Genomic DNA, 16303 nt, shown 5'->3' with positions numbered 1-16303 from the left:
CAACGGGAGAGGCCACAAACAGTGAGAGGCCCGCGTACCGCAAAAAAAAAAAAAAAAAGTTGGTGCAGTTTCTGTCTCCCGACAGAACGCTGACTGATACAGACACCTTCCTAGGATTCCTTCACTTGCTCCCATCCGCCACTCTAGGTTGGAAATTTTTCTCCCACTTTGCTATCATTAACAACTCCCTAGCACAATCATCACAGAATTTTGTGATTGCTCTCTAATATCCCTGCTAAATGGAGAACTTTCTATGTCTATCTAAACTACTCATCTTGGCCTCTCCCTTTCTCAGTGTAGTGCCTAGAAAATAGAGACATTCCGTGAATATTGTTGAACAAATGAAAAAATAATTCAGTAAGATTCCCCATGGGAAGATGACAGAGGAGAGAGACAGAGGTAGCCACTAGACCAGTGGCTCGCCCATTTTTTGGTCTCAGGAGTCCTTTACAGAGTAATATACTGGTAAATGTTTAATAAACATTTTTTTAAAAATCTCTGCACATTTGCTGATTTTTGTTTTGCAAATACTCTCTCCATGTCCGATTTCAAGCCATAAATATGATGTCATTGAACACAGAGTTGGAAAGAGATGCTCACCTTGACTGACATGAGCCAGTGCCAGCCAGCCTGCACACCACTGCTTTACACTCTTAAACATTACTGAGGCCCTCAAAAAACTTTACGTGGATTATATCAATAAATACTTATAGCATTAGAAATTAGAACTGAAAAATTCTTTAAATTTTTATTTATAAATTCTATCAAAAATAACAATGCTACTACTTGTTAGCATAAATGTTATTTTTATAAAACATTTGTACAAAACAAAAACCAATTAGCGCAAAAAAGGAGGCATTGTTCTACATTTTGGCAATTTTCTTAATGTCTGGGTTACCAGAAGACTTCTCATATCTCCTCCTACATTCATTCTGTTGTCATATGTTGTTTTAAGTATATGAAGAGAATCTGGCCCAAACAGATATGTTATTAGAAAAGGGTTTTAATAAACTTTTTAGATAATTGTGGATATTTCTTGTTGATGCTATACTAAAACTCAACAAGGGCAGTATCCTAAAGCTTAGTTACAATGTGGAATCTGAAACCATATAATGAGATTTTAAACTCTATCACAATAAAATCCATTGGTCTATCTTGCATTTTGAGTGGATCTTTTACCCAGCATGATTTTGTAACATAAAGCATCGGTCGGGCTTCCCTGGTGGCACAGTGGTTAAGAATCCGCCTGCCAATGCAAGGGACACAGGTTCAAGCCCCTGGTCCGGGAGGATCCCACATGCCGTGGAGCAACTAAGCTCGGGCGCCACAACTACTGAGCCTGCGCCCTAGAGCCCGCAAGCCACAACTACTGAACCTGCTTTCTAGAGCCCATACTCCAGAGCAAGAGAAGCCACTACAATGAGAAGCCCATGCACCGCAATGAAGAGTGGCCCCCGCTCGCCACAACTAGAGAAAGCCCACAGCAATGAAGACCCAACGCAGCCAAAAATAAATAAATAAAATAAATAAATTTTTTTAAAAAAGCATCAGTCATTTGGAAAGGATTGCTTCACTGAGTTACGCAGATCTCCAAAATGTTAATATATTTCATTATATAATATCAAAAATTATATTCACTAATATCACCACCAATCTCATTAGTAAAGTTTTTAAGAATTGGGAAACTATCAAGCTCACAGTAGTGAATACAAACTTCCCCAAATTCTAATTTTCGCTCCATTTTTCTCATTGGCAATAAACACTATCAGTTGTTTTCCTTGAAGTGACAGGTTCACTTCATGCTTTTTTTTTTTGCTGTACGCGGGCCTCTCACTGTTGTGACCTCTCCCATTGCGGAGCACAGGCTCCAGACGCGCAGGTTCAGCGGCCATGGCTCACGGGCCCAGCTGCTCCACGGCATGTGGGATCTTCCCGGACCAGAGCATGAACCTGTGTCCCCTGCATCGGCAGGCGGACTCTCAACCACTGCGCCACCAGGGAAGCCCACTGCATGCATTTTTAATGAAGTATCTGCCAAATGCCTGCGTCTGAATAACCATAGTTTTTCTATCCGTCATTTTTTCCAAGTGAAAATGATGTCCCACGAGAAAAGCAGGTAGTTCAGCTTCTGTCTCAAACACACATGTACTTACTAAAGACAATTATTGTACTTTTCTGTGTGCAGCAGAAATGCTTTATGTACATTTTCCAGTTTTTTAAACATAGAATAAATGTATAACCATGTGTCAGGATTTAATAAAATAAATCCTTGCTCCTTCAAGGACATTCTTAAGAGAAACTGGCTTTGTGTGTGTGTGTGTGCGTGTGTGTATGTGGTTTGGTTTTTACTGTGAGTGCATGACAGTGAGAAAAACAATGATTCCTAATACAGTTCAGTGCCACTGCCTTGAGCCACGCTGAGGTGCCAGCAATTTTAACCACCATTGCTTTACACCATTAGTGCAAATGTCAACACAGAGAGACAAGATTATAAGATTGTACCATCTTAGCATTATAATAAAAGTAATTTTGACCTCAAAGACTCCAGAGAGGATCTCCCCGTAGTCTGCTGACCACACTTTGAGAAGTGCTATACAGGACAACTGAAATAATCTCTAGGCGCAAGTCGTCTTCCGGGGACTTTCCATATGCATAAGGACTATACCAATGTGAAAGATGGAACATGTCTTGAAAGGTGTTTCCCCAGGTCACTATGCTAGAAAGAAAAAAAGGAAAAGAAAGACTTACTGAGAGCTACCTTAAATAAGTGAATCCTGTCCACAGTCCCTCCTGAGCAGGCAGCTCTGGGCCGTCATGATCACCATGGTCTCATGGTCTCACTCAGCTCTTTCGTAACACCTGTCATCCCTATTACCATCCAGCTCTGACTTTGAACAGAGGGCACCCAATATAGAGGCTCATAGAAACCACGATATTATGAGGACAGTAACACAAGCGCTCCTCTGAAACAGAAATTAACTAGACAAATCAGACTCCCTTTCTAAAATGTAGAAGGAGAAAAAAAAAAAAAGAATCAGCCAGGTGTAGGTGGCAGGGAAAAAACCACCCAGATGAGAAATGGTAGTCAGGGCTATAAAAGGTCATGGGCATTCAAAAGTTATAAAATAAGCTGAAGCTACAAGAAAGGAGACATAATGCATGAGGAGAAACAATGAGGGAGAGAAATGGGGCTGAAGAGAAGGTGAGCAAGTAGGTCAGTAGAAGCAGAAGCAGTAAATGCAGAGACAAAGTCACCATCACTGTGTAAGGTCAACAAATTTCTGCTACTGAGCAGCTAACTAGAAAATCCAGTTCTTAGAGTTGCCAAGCCAGGCCTTAGCTCTTAGCAGAGATTCCTTTTGTCTGTGAATATCCTTCCAAGACCTCACTGTTTAAAAAAATAATGGGTGAGTCTCTGTTCCTTGTATCCAATGGAACCTAATTACCTCCTATCTACTGGGAAGACATCATGCTAGATGCTTTCACATCATTATCTCAATTTTAAACCGTATTTCTCAACTTAAGCCTAAGCACCAACAATGCTCCCACACATCAGGTGTGACAGAAGCTAACAAAGTTGATGTGATTTTCATGTTCCACAAGCCATAAAATACATACAGAGGCCACAAGCCAGAAGGACCTGTGTTGAAGAATTTGTTGCTTTTTCCTCCTGGTTCAAAAAGAGAAAAACACTTGAACTGCATAGCATTAGGGTGATAAGGGAAGAAGGTGTATCCGTTTGAGATTTCTTTAGTTATTAAAAACAAATCCAGGTGAATTAAATTAAGCAAACAAGGAGCATTTATTATATCACTACAGAGGTAACTTACAGAAGCATAAAGGGAAGCTCAGCCTCAGAAAGAGCCACACCTGGATTTCCTCTGTGTCTCTCTGTTTCTCTCTGTGTAACCATTGCATTCTTCTGTTCCTGCACCCTAGCTTTCTCTGTTCCCCTGTCTGTCTGGCAGAAAGGCTACCCACAACTCCTGAGTTTGCAGGTCACCACTCTACCTCACAGGGAAATTGAGTCAATCTCCTCCTCCCCTCTCTTTTTTCTTCCCTCTACTCCACATCCACCTCAATTCCATATTCTTAGGGAAAGTGCTCTGATTGGTCCACCTTAGGTCAAATAGTCATCATTCGTACAGTGAACTGCAGCTGAGAGGCAGAATGAAGGAACCACCTTATACGAAATGGAAATGATGGTGGAGTAGCATGGGGGTTGGGGCATGGCTGGTCTGGTCTTATCACCATGGATCACCAGATTGGGACAGTTGGGTGGAGGGTGGGTTCTTACTACTAGGTGACTGATTCCAAAGGATGACCACTACAAAAGATGAACCATTTATCTGTACCACATTAAGCAAAACAACTCTTAAATGATTCCAAATGGATATGGCTCCATCTCATGACCTTGGAAAAAGACATTCCAGATCCACTACCACCAAAAAAAAAAAAGCCTGCTGATCTCCAACAAAGCCAAAATGTATTTTGAGAAATCCTTCCCTTTGCCGATTTCCTCCTACCATGTGCTTTATATCTCAGAGCCACTTCATTACTCAACACGGGCAGACTATCTCCCACGCAATACCCCACATTCCAGACCTGTTCTTTTTCTTTCCTTTCACTCAAGCAAAATCTATCTGTTCTATATTGTAGTCTTTTGCTCCATGATAGCAGCTGGGAAAGTAACCTGTGTTAGAGTTTTAATGGTCTAATACTGTTAACCATTCCAAATAAAAGAAATGTTTATTAGAGATAATTTCTTACTTTAGAGGAGTGGTTCTGATGATAGCACGATCTCGGACCAATTTGGGGGGGAAAAAAAAAAGATACACTAAGAAAGAAGATCCATCACTGTATGTATTATTTACAACCCATTTCTCCTAAAATCTGGGGCTTGATGTTTCCTTGTTTCCATTCCAAACTGGTAATCTTGTTTTCCAGACCTACTTTGTAACTGCTGTCTCTGTGTTTTCAGATTATAGCCATAATACTGTGTTCTTTGTATAATAAACGACATTATAAACCAGAAGCACTAAATACAAAATCCTAATGAGACTGCACTGTTGCAACATCTACTAATGCCCTAAAGAATGAAAAAATTCAGTTTTTAATGAGCTCTAAGAGAGTTTTCAAGGAAGAGAGTTTTCTAAAATTTGCACTTCCTGTCCTCTTAAAATGCAAGTATACAAATGTACAGTAAGAACTGTTTTTTTAAAAGGAAACATTGGTGTACACCTGCATTTGAATAAGTATTACCCAACTATGAAAATATTTTCGATTAAAAAATAAATATTACCCATACTTTCAGCTCTCTTCATTTAAGGGGCTGCAGATCATCTTAGAAACTGACCTACTTAATCTAAAATTCTTTCTGTAACTATGGTATAGTAACCAGCAAGATGGGATTATAAATTATTCTGTCAGAACTTCCAGCTCACTCTGTCAGCTATAAAACCTATCCCCAGATCTCAGGCTTTAATTCTTCTCTCTCACACAAAAAGGCAGTATGTCTTATTGGGACAATGGATTCAGTAACCAGACTTCCTACATTTAAATCCTTCAGCCATTGTTGGGAGACTTTGGGAAATCTGCTTAAGTTTTCTGTGTCTCAGTTCCCTCACTTGTAAAATGGGGGTAATAATAGTATCTGCACGTATATCATTGTGAAGATTAAACAAATTAATATTGTGGAGCTCTTAGAATAGCAACTGTCCATACTAATGGTTAGTTATTATTGCACTAACTTTATAACCTCCATTGACTCTTGGTTATGGCTCTCTCCTTGATCTAGGAGAGGTCTCTCCTTGACCTCCTATAAGTCCTTTGCTGGACCGGGCCAGGCCTACGGCTTCGCTCTCTGTCCTTGGAGAATCCAGCTGAGCAAGAATCCTGCTAAATCAGTTTAGTGAAAATCCCCCACCCTCAATACCTTATCACTCTGACCTGCCTTTAGCAAGAATTCTGTCGAGTGTTCTAGCATGAATCCTTCTCACCCCTGATGATTTCTCTTAGTAATTTTCCATCCACTAACCCCTATCCTCCTGCTTGGCTCTAAATCCCCTCTTGTCCTTTTTCGGGTTGCAGTTGGGTCAGATCTCTGTCAGCTACCACAACACCCCATGGAGGTAGTCTCCCTTGAATGAAGTCTGCCTGCCTGACTGTCTCTAACAAGAGTCATGAATAATTTTTTCTTTAACATTGCCTTGTCTTTCTCTTTAACTAATCAATCATCTCTTGATGGTTGGTGGGCAGAGTGGGAGGAGAGGCACATTTTGGAGATGGCTCCAATACTTTAATCTTGTTTCTAATAATTTAACCTCATTTATTAATATTTAAGGTGTTGGTGGTGGGATATTTATGCCTTAACTACTTAGGAGGTTCGAAAAGGAGAATGTGATTAGAGGCACCAAACTGTGAGGGTTAGGAGAATGGACAGCAGGAGTTACACCCACCATGAAAACTGGTATTATAATAAAAATACATTAAATTTGAATAAGGTTGGCATTGCAGTCGCAGTTCATTTGTTGAAATGCATGGATAAGGAACACAATAGCTGCATGTCCTATGCAACACCTGGTTGGAGGTTTGCTGAGAATGACTGCCTCAACAGTAAGACCACCAGTTTCCACCTAGGTAGTTTTTATTCTATTATTGTATAGTGAGCATGGAAAACCTTTTTTTTTTAATAACAGAAATGGCTTTTAATGACCACACAGTTACGAGAAAGTGCTAAAACACATATCATTCATATAGATACATACATATTTACTGTCCTATTATGTTAGTCCATTCTCCAAAGAATTTTTTTTTTTTGGTCAATTTTTTTTTTAATTGAAGTATAGTTGATTTACAATGTTGTATTAATTTCTGCTGTACAGCAAAGTGATTCAGTTATACATATATACATTCTTTTTTAAAAAATATTCTTTTGCATTATGGTTTATCATAGGATATTGAATATAGCTCTCCGTGCTATACAGTACGATCTTGTTGTTCATCCATTCTATATATAAAAGCTTACATCTGCTAACCCCAGCCTCCCTCTCCATCCCTCCCCCAACCCCCTACCCCTCGGCAACCACCAGTCTGTTCTCTATGTCTGTGATTCTGTTTCTGTTTCATAGATAGGTTCATTTGTGCCATATTTTAGATTCCACCTAAAAGTGATATCATACAGTATTTGTCTTTCTCTTTATGACTTAGTTCGCTTAGTATGATAATCTCTAGTTGCATCAATGTTGCTGCAAATGGCAATATTTCTGTTTTTTTATGGCTTTGTCGTATTCCATTGTATATATGTACCACATCTTCTTTATCCATTCATCTGTTGATGGACATTTGGGTTGTTTCCATGTCTTAGCTATTGTGAATAGTGCTGCTATGAACTTAGGGGTGCATGTATCTTTTTGAATTATAGTTTTGTCTGGATATGCCCAGGAGTGGGATTGCTGGATCACATGGTAATTCTATTTTTAGTTTTCTGAGGAAACTCCATACTGTTTTCCACAGTGGCTGCACCAATTTACATTCCCACCAACAGTGTAGGAGGGTTCCGTTTTCTCCACACCCTCTCCAGCATTTGTTATTTGTAGACTTTTTAACTGGCCGTTCTGACAGGTGTGAGATGATACCTCATTGTAGTTTCGATTTGCATTTCTCTAGTAATTAGCAATGTTGAGCATATTTTCATGTGCCGTCTGTATTTCTTCCCAAAGAATATCTCTTAAGTGCCAAAAAAAAATTCACTGAAATTCATATTGAAAAACGAGATTTTTAGTCTTTAGAACAAAAATGGAGGGGATGGGGGCTTCCCTGGTGGCGCAGTGGTTGAGAGTCCGCCTGCCGATGCAGGGGACACGGGTTCGTGCCCCGGTCCGGGAGGATCCCACATGCCGTGGAGCGGCTAGGCCCGTGAGCCATGGCCACTGAACCTGCGCTTCCGGAACCTGTGCTCAGCAACGGGAGAGGCCACAACAATGAGAGGCCCACATACCGCAAAAAAAAAAAAAAAAAAAAAAAATGGAGGGGATGTAAGGTAACGTGCTAAGTGTCCTATAGGTAGGAGAAAATGTTGGGGTCTTTTAAAATGTGTACAGACTACATAATGTTACTAATCCTACCCTAGACAATGCATCTAGGAGATTACTCTGTAACCTAAAGAAACACCTATTCAAGGTGGGTTTTGTAGATGAAGAGCCTGAGAAAAGGGTTCTAGTATGTGTACTTTGTTGAGCTAATGTTCTTTAGGAAAAGCTGAAGGAAGGGAAGAAGCAGTATGGGAAAGAGCTGAGCAAGGATATCTTCCTAGGTAGAGTCTGGGAAGGAATACGAAGGAGTGGAAATGAGTCAGTCCTCAGTTACCCTTGGACAGGGGAGACTCTCAGTAGTCTCCAGTGAAGTGGCTCCACTCAGCCAAGGTCAAGACTCTGGAGAAAGTCATGGGTATGAGCTGTTAGCCAAGGCCCTCGTAGCAGCTGGAGGATGGCTGCCCCAGCCTGCGAAGGGGATCTGGGCTGGGCTACATTGCATACCACACCGCTGTTCATTGTTCAGTGATGATTTTTAACACATGATGGAAGGAACTTCATTTTGTGCATTCTTTGTATCCCTGGTACTTATCAGTGCCTAGCATATGGTAGGTTTTTAATAAGTTGTTTCCTTCATTTAAATTACATTGAGAGCCTCCTATTGAATTTACAAAGCGGTTTCTTAAAAGGGTCATCTAAATTCAGATTTGATTTTGTAGTCTTGTGAAGTAACACTGTGGTGTTTTCCTTCCTGCCCTGTCACCACCCTGGCTGCTTACATTTTACAGTCTTCTCTGCATATCAATAGGAGCGGAAGGAAGTGTGGTCTTGTGGTCGGAAGAGTAACTTGAGAACCCGGAGACCTAGCCTCACCTCTTACTGGATACCCAAGAGAAGTCACTGACCCTCTCAAAGCCTCCAATTTGGGGAAAGGAGACCTTAACATGGTCTGTTTTACTTCTGTTTAGCTACTTGTGTCTGTCTTACTTCTCTCTTTTTTTAAAAATAAATTTATTTATTTATTTATTTTTGGCTGTGTTGGGTCTTCGTTGCTGCACGTGGGCTTTCTCTAGTTGCTGCGAGCCGGGGCTACTCTTCGTTGCGGTGCACAGGCTTCTCACTGCGGTGGCTTCTCTAATTACGGAGCACGGGCTCTACGCGTGCGGGCTTCAGTAGTTGTGGCTCGCAGGCTCTAGAGCGCAGGCTCAGTAGTTGTGGCACACGGGGTTAGTTGCCCCGTGGCATGTGGGATCTTCCCGGACCAGGGCTCGAACCCATGTCCCCTGAATTGGCAGGAGGATTCTTAACCACTGCACCACCAGGGAAGTCCCATAGGATACTTTAAAAGCTAGTAAACAGAAAGTTCATAAACCTCTAAGGGTAAATCGTGAGTATTTCAAAACTTTTCCTACATTATTATCTAGTCTGTTCTCAAGGGCTATGTAGAAATCAGATTCTCCTCTCTAGAAACTGACTCTCACAGGAGAAAACTGCACAACCCCCCTCATTATACAGTGGCAGGACCGGATGGAGAACTCTACTACCCCATCTATCATACCATGGTAGGGTCAGGTAGTAAATAGGTTTGGGGAAAGGAAAGTTGGTTTCTGCTGGCTAGTCCCTTCTCAAGCATGGGAACCTTATCCATCGAGGGATTTAGTTCCCTTCCATATATCACACCCGTATCCAAACCTTCTTCTTTCTTAGCCTCCAACCTGCCTCAGAGAGTTTACTGCTCAGGAATGGGTATAGAGATACCTACAGACAAGTCGGGTCATCACTGCTGAGTGCAAGGGGGCTGGGGTGGAAAGAACATTAGGGAGAGATGGAATATGGTAGAAATTTAGCAGTGCTCATCTTAATTATTTTTCCTCTCATTCCTGGGCACACAGGAACACTTCCCAGCCTCCCTTGAAGTTAATTTGGGGCCATGCTCAGGCTCCAGCCAATGAATTAGAAATGGAAGTGATGCGTGTCATTTCCAGCCTACGGCAGTTGAGAACACATGTGAATTCTCACTCATCCCCTGCTTCAGTGTCACTTGAAGTCTTGTGTTCCAGATAGAGTAGCTGTAAGGTGAAAGCAACCTGGATTCCCAAGTCATCACTTGGAAGGGAGCTGCTGAACCTCCAGTAGACTCTGCAAGAGTGATCTGGGTAAGGTTTGAGGGTTTGTTTATTCAGGCAACACAGCAGAGCCTCTCCTGACTAATACAGGGAAGGATACAGAAAGAGATGTGATGAGGGGCCCAGAGCCGGCCCTGCTCTCCTCACCACTTCCCAGAGCTGCAAAGAAAGGACCTCTATTCTAGAAAAGGAGACATTAAAAACTCTTCGGGGAAGGTGGACCTTAATATCTGTATGCTTCTGTATTGTCTTTTACAATGGGAATGTACTTCTCATGTCATTTAAAAAATAAAAAAAGAAGAAAAAGACTTTGGGCAACTTTGAGAAAGAAGAAGGCTTTCTTATGAGGAATTTGGAAGACCGCCACATCCCTCAAAACTGTTTCTTTCATTTATAGAAAGATTTATTTGGGTTACCAAATGCCCATTTAAAAAATGACTCAGTGAGGCAGCGTAAACAGAGTGAATTCCTGCACTGGTATGATTTTAATCACAAATGCTGGTGGTTACTGCCTGAAGACACAGCCTGGGTCAGCTTCACTTGGCAGGTTGATGGTGTAGAATGCCAACTTGCTCCAGTCGGTCAAGCCTGACTTTTGTCCCCTCACAACGATGAGCAACAATACTCAAAACTCTTTCAGCAAAATGGGATGGTTTATGTTGATGAAGTGTATTTCCTGCAAGTAGCCTGAAATGCTTTGTAGAAGAATATAAAGTAAAATAAGATAGTACTTAATGATTAAGTGCTGCTGACTTGTAAAAATTGCGGGATGACCACTCTTCTGAATAAATCACAAGAACTCAGAGAGGCTGGTTTGCATACGTCCATGAAACATCAGTTCACTGTCCTCCGAGAAAACGAGCTTCTTTATTCATGCTGCCGGTGGCACCAGGAACTGAGTAAGACAATAAAAACCAGCTTCATAAATTCTGCTTCACAACCTTGGTAGCACCATGGGGCTTAGATGCTCCCAGCAAGTCTGCCACATAAATATACCTTCACAGAAACTTCTATTTGTCACCAAATATTGAAGAGAAAGAGGCCCAGATGAACAAGAAAAACTTGAGCTCTTCTCTCTCCCCACTCCTCTACTTCCCTGCTGCCTACACTTCCCAAAACTATGAAAACCTCTGTCATCAGTCAGTGATCAACTGTTCACACATGGGCAAGAACTCAGTGAATTTTCCCTGTAAGCCTTTTATCTCTCATTGTGGAGCCGTGGCTATTTGACCCACTGAAGGGATTTCACACATCAACGCTCAGACAGAATGTTTGGGGGATAAAGGGCCTATGCAATCACATGAGGGTTATTAGCAGGTTGGTCTAGAAATGGAAACTGATCAAAATCATTTCATGCCACTGGGGCAAAGTCAAAAAATCACAGCTCTGCCAGTCTCTCCTCTTCCAAAGGCATCCTGCTCTCCTAAATGAAGATCTAGAAGGCTTCTGGAAGGCCTGTCTCTATGAGCTCTCAGTGGTGGCCTGCTTTCTCCCCGCCCTGGACTCGGCCTTGACTTTGCATGAATTCTCTGGAACACCCCGTCTTCTATCTCCGGGCCCTGCCCTGTCTTAGCCTCCTGAGCAGGAGTTTGGGCCCCCCTCCCTACTTCCAAATTTTAACATTTCCCCTTCCTATGCTCTTAAGGATGGAGGTGGATACTTTACTTTTTCTAGGAAACTTGGTTTTGTCTTCATTATAGAAATATATTTTTATCCCACCCCTTTTCTGAAATTTTGCAATGCTCTGATTTAATAAGGAAATGCCCTAGGTTACTTGATAGAAGAAAATGGGTTTGTTATTACTTTTTAAAGCCTCATTTTAGCATCCATTCATTATTAGAGGCCCCCAGGATTCCAAAACTCCCAAAGCAAATGCATACACATATCATCACACTTTTTTTTACATATTGTGAGGACTCTTTCATTAAGCCTGCGTAATTTTATTGAAGTTAAATTGGTCTGCAAGAACAGAAACTGTGACTCACTCAGTACTTAAACCCAATTCCAAGTTACTATGATAAAACAAGTATTTGTTTTTGATTCTCCATCTGTTTCTGTGTTACATCTTATTCTCTCCAAAAATAATTGGAAATTTTTAGAAAAGTCTTAAGATTTCCATTGAGGAAAATTGATTCATTGACTATATTGTAAATATTGAACTAACTGGAGTAACAAATAATGATTCTTTCAAGTTGTCTAAGTTTTATTTTTGGAACTAAAATTCCAAAAATTAGATGGACTAATGGGTGTTTTTTTAGTATAAAATATCTTAATAATAAAATTATTGAATATAAACACCCTGATGGTTTTCCTGTTGCAACTTTAAGTTGTTATGTTATTTGAGTAGCTTGAAATCTTCACAAGCCTTGGGCAACATGCCGTGTATTGTAGGTTGAATATTGATCGATGTATATATATTTTTTAATTTATTTATTTATTCACTTATTTAATTTTTGGCTGCATTGGGTCTTTGCTGCTGCACACGGGTTTTCTTTAGTTGTTGAGAGCAGGGGCTACTCTTGGTTTCGGTGCACGGGCTTCTCATTGTGATGGCTTCTCTTGTTGTGGATCACAGGCCCTAGGCACGCGGGCTTCAGTAGTTGTGGCATATGGGCTCAGTAGTTGTGGCTCGTGGGCTCTAGAGCGCAGGCTCAGTAGTTGTGCGCAGGCTCAGTAGTTGTGGTGCACGGGCTTAGTTGCTCCACAGCCTGTGGGATCTTCCCGGACCAGGGCTTGAACCCACGTCCCCTGCATTAGCAGGCGGATTCTTAACCACTGCGCCACCAGGGAAGCCCCTATGTTTATGTTGATCTATGAACATTTATAACCATTAAAGCAAGAGGCTATATTGTTAAAATGTTTAGGGTCATACAAAATAACATATAGAGTTATGCAAAAACTCTATTTAGCCTACAGTTTCCTTCCCTCCAATATCACACTAATAACCGGGGATGTTAGCTAGGAGGTACAACAGAAGAACTGGGGTTTTATTGTCTCTGTGTTCCTCTCATGTTGTTTGTGAGTGTTGAAGAACCATGGAATGATCGAAAGGGAGACAGCAGAAGTCAGAAAAAACGTAGAAGTTGCATGAAATACAGATTGAATAGCCAGTCCCTTAATAAACTGGTATTAATGGTACTTTCAACTATTGATTAAGCAAATAAAGGAATGGGGTGAGGGTTTCCAGTTTGCTAGGGCTGTCATACAAAGCCCCACAAACCGGATGGCTTAAACAACAAAAAATTATTTTCTCGCAGTCCTGGAGGCTGGAAGTCCAAGATCAAGCGTTAGCAGCTTTGTTTCTCTTGAGGCCTCTCTCCTTGGCTTGTGGATAGCCTTCTTCTCCCTCTGTCTTCACATCGTTTTGCCTCTGTACATGTCCGTGTCCTAATTTCTTCTTAAAAGGACCTAGTCATATTTGATTAGAGTCCACTCCAACAACCTCATTCAAATGTAGTCACCTATTTGAAGTCACCTATCTTTAAATATAGTCACATTTGAGGTACTGGAAGTTAGGACTTCAACATATAAATTTTAGGGGGTCCTGAAATTCAGCCCATAACAGGGTCCTGACCAAGCCACCTGCTGAAAAAACCCAAAATTCCATTTATAATATGCAAAGCATCTTTTCAAATGCATCAATGAGCTGAGAGGGGAAAAAAAAGATAAACACAAAGACCAAACCAAGTTAAAATGGGAAACTTGGTTCCCATTTTAACTTGGCTTTGGTCTTTGCGTAGCAGTGAAACTGGTTTCACTTTGAGGGTACTTGTCAAAATCCGGTGACCTTAAGCAGCTTAAGTTTTTTTGTTTTCATTTTTGTTTTTCTTTAATTTGCAGGGAGCAGAGAACAGGAGATGAAACCCAAGACCTACCCAAAGTGAGGAATCTAATTAGAGCTCCCCAAAACCAAAGGGATAAACACTCAGTATAAGGGTGAGCTAGAAATAAGCCTGTCCCCTACTCATGCCACCAAATCATGGGACTGCAAGGAAAACTGTCACTCTTGAACCATGGCATTAGGTAGAGGGAAAAGTATTCCTCCTAATCATTCACAGTTACACACCAGCCTCAAGCAGGTTTGTAGCCTGAATTTATGCTACTTTTGTTGCCCCCAAACCCCTAAAGTTTAGAATTTAATTTAAAGTAGTCTTAGGTTGGTCTTGCCCCCAGGTATCTGGCAGAAGTGTTCTGGTTATTGACTGCTGGACAAAAAATCCACACTCCCTCCAACTCGGTATCATGAAACTGCAGGAATGCTATTATACTCACGGATTCTGTGGGTCAAGAATTTGGAAAGTGCAAAACAGGGACAACTTATCTTTGCTCCAAGGTATCTGGTGGCTATCTGAGAAGACTTGAAGACCGGGAGGTGACTCAGGGGCTGGAAGCTATAATTACCTGTAAGCTAGTTTACCCACAGGTCTGGTGGTTGATATAGGCTGTTGTCTAGGACTTCAGCTGAGGCTATTGGTGAGAATACCTACATATGACCTTTCTATGTGGCTGCATGGGCTTTCTTACAACATAGTGGCTGCTTCCAAGTCCAAACTATCTGAAGAGAAGTAGGGTTAAACTGTGTTGCCTTGTATCTCCCAGCCTTGGACGTCACATAGAGTTACAAGCCCTCCCTGATTCGATGAGCAGGAACAAAGACCCTGCTCCCCCATGGGAGGATTGTCAAAGCCACATTGTAAGAAACGCATGTAGAATGGGGGATATTGTGGTTGCCATGTTTGGAACCTACAATCCACCATTCAGAAGCATAGGCAAATTCTTTTTGAAAGAGCATTTTTTCAACTCAGGTTTCAAAGTTTTTCATCAGATAAAGTTTCAAAGAATAGCAGTACAATAATCACAAAATACATAAAATTCATAAAGAAAGAAGGCATTTTACGCAAGAGCCAGCAAAAGTAACCAACAGAAGAACCAGACTCACAAACCTTCAGATATTGGAATTATGAAACACAGAAAATAAAATAACTATGCTTAATACGTCCAAAGGAATAAAGGTTTAAAAATATGAATTCGGAAGAAATGACTCTAAAATTGACCATGCAGATTTGAAAAAGAACCAGCAAGAATTTCTAATAATAAAAATATAAGAAATAGGGCTTTCCTGGTGGCGCAGTGGTTGAGAGTCCGCCTGCCGATGCAGGGGACACGGGTTCGTGCCCCGGTCCGGGAAGATCCCACATGCCGCAGAGCGGCTGGGCCCGTGAGCCGTGGCCGCTGAGCCTGCGCGTCCGGAGCCTGTGCTCCGCAACGGGAGAGGCCACAACAGCGAGGGGCCCGCGTACCGCAAAAAAAAAAAAAAAAAAAATATATATATATATATATATATAAAATAAAATTTGAAACCAATTGACAAGCTAAACCGCAGATTAGCCACATTAAAGAAAAAAAGTCATGAACTGGACTATAGATCTGAGGAAATTATGTAGATTACAGCACAGAGAGTCAAAGTGAGAGCAAATATGAAATAGAGACTAAACAACATGGAGAGTAGAGGAAAAGGTCTAATACCTACTAGAGTTGAAAAACGAGAGGAGAGAGAGAATGAGGTAGAAGCAATATTTGAAGAGAAAAGCTCTGATAATTTTTATTGAATTTTTATGAATTTTATTGAATTTTATTTCATTTTTATGAACCAATGAAAAAGATATCAGCTGACAGTTTTAGAATTATCCATGAACCCCAAGCAGGATATATAAGAGGAAATTCACACCTAGACACATAGTGCAGCAATCCAGAAACAAAGAAAATATTTAAAAGTCTACCCTTCCAAGGAGTAACAATTATGCTGACGTCAGACTTCTCAACAAATATATGAAAGCCCTAAGGCAGTAGATACCTTCAAAGATGTCATCCTAAAATTATATACCTGGAAAAAATATCATTCAATAATGAGGATGAAACAAAGGCATTTTCAAAAACAAGAAAATGCAGAAAGAGTTTATCACCAATAGATCTCAACAGAGGATGTTCCAAAAGATTGAAAGAAGGAAAGTGATTTGAGATGGAAACTCTAAGACGCAAGGATGAATGGTGAGCAAAGAAAGTAGGAAAATCCAAATAAATACTGACTATATATTATAAATATATATTTATATCATATACAAAGATATTTAAATATAAAACAAT

Source organism: Delphinapterus leucas, chromosome 5 (assembly GCF_059928025.1).
Source record: "Delphinapterus leucas isolate spDelLeu-1000000601 "Yukka" chromosome 5, BTC_Dleu_Yukka2, whole genome shotgun sequence".
In the NCBI taxonomy this organism is placed as follows: domain Eukaryota; kingdom Metazoa; phylum Chordata; class Mammalia; order Artiodactyla; family Monodontidae; genus Delphinapterus; species Delphinapterus leucas.
This window is presented reverse-complemented; position numbering follows the sequence as displayed.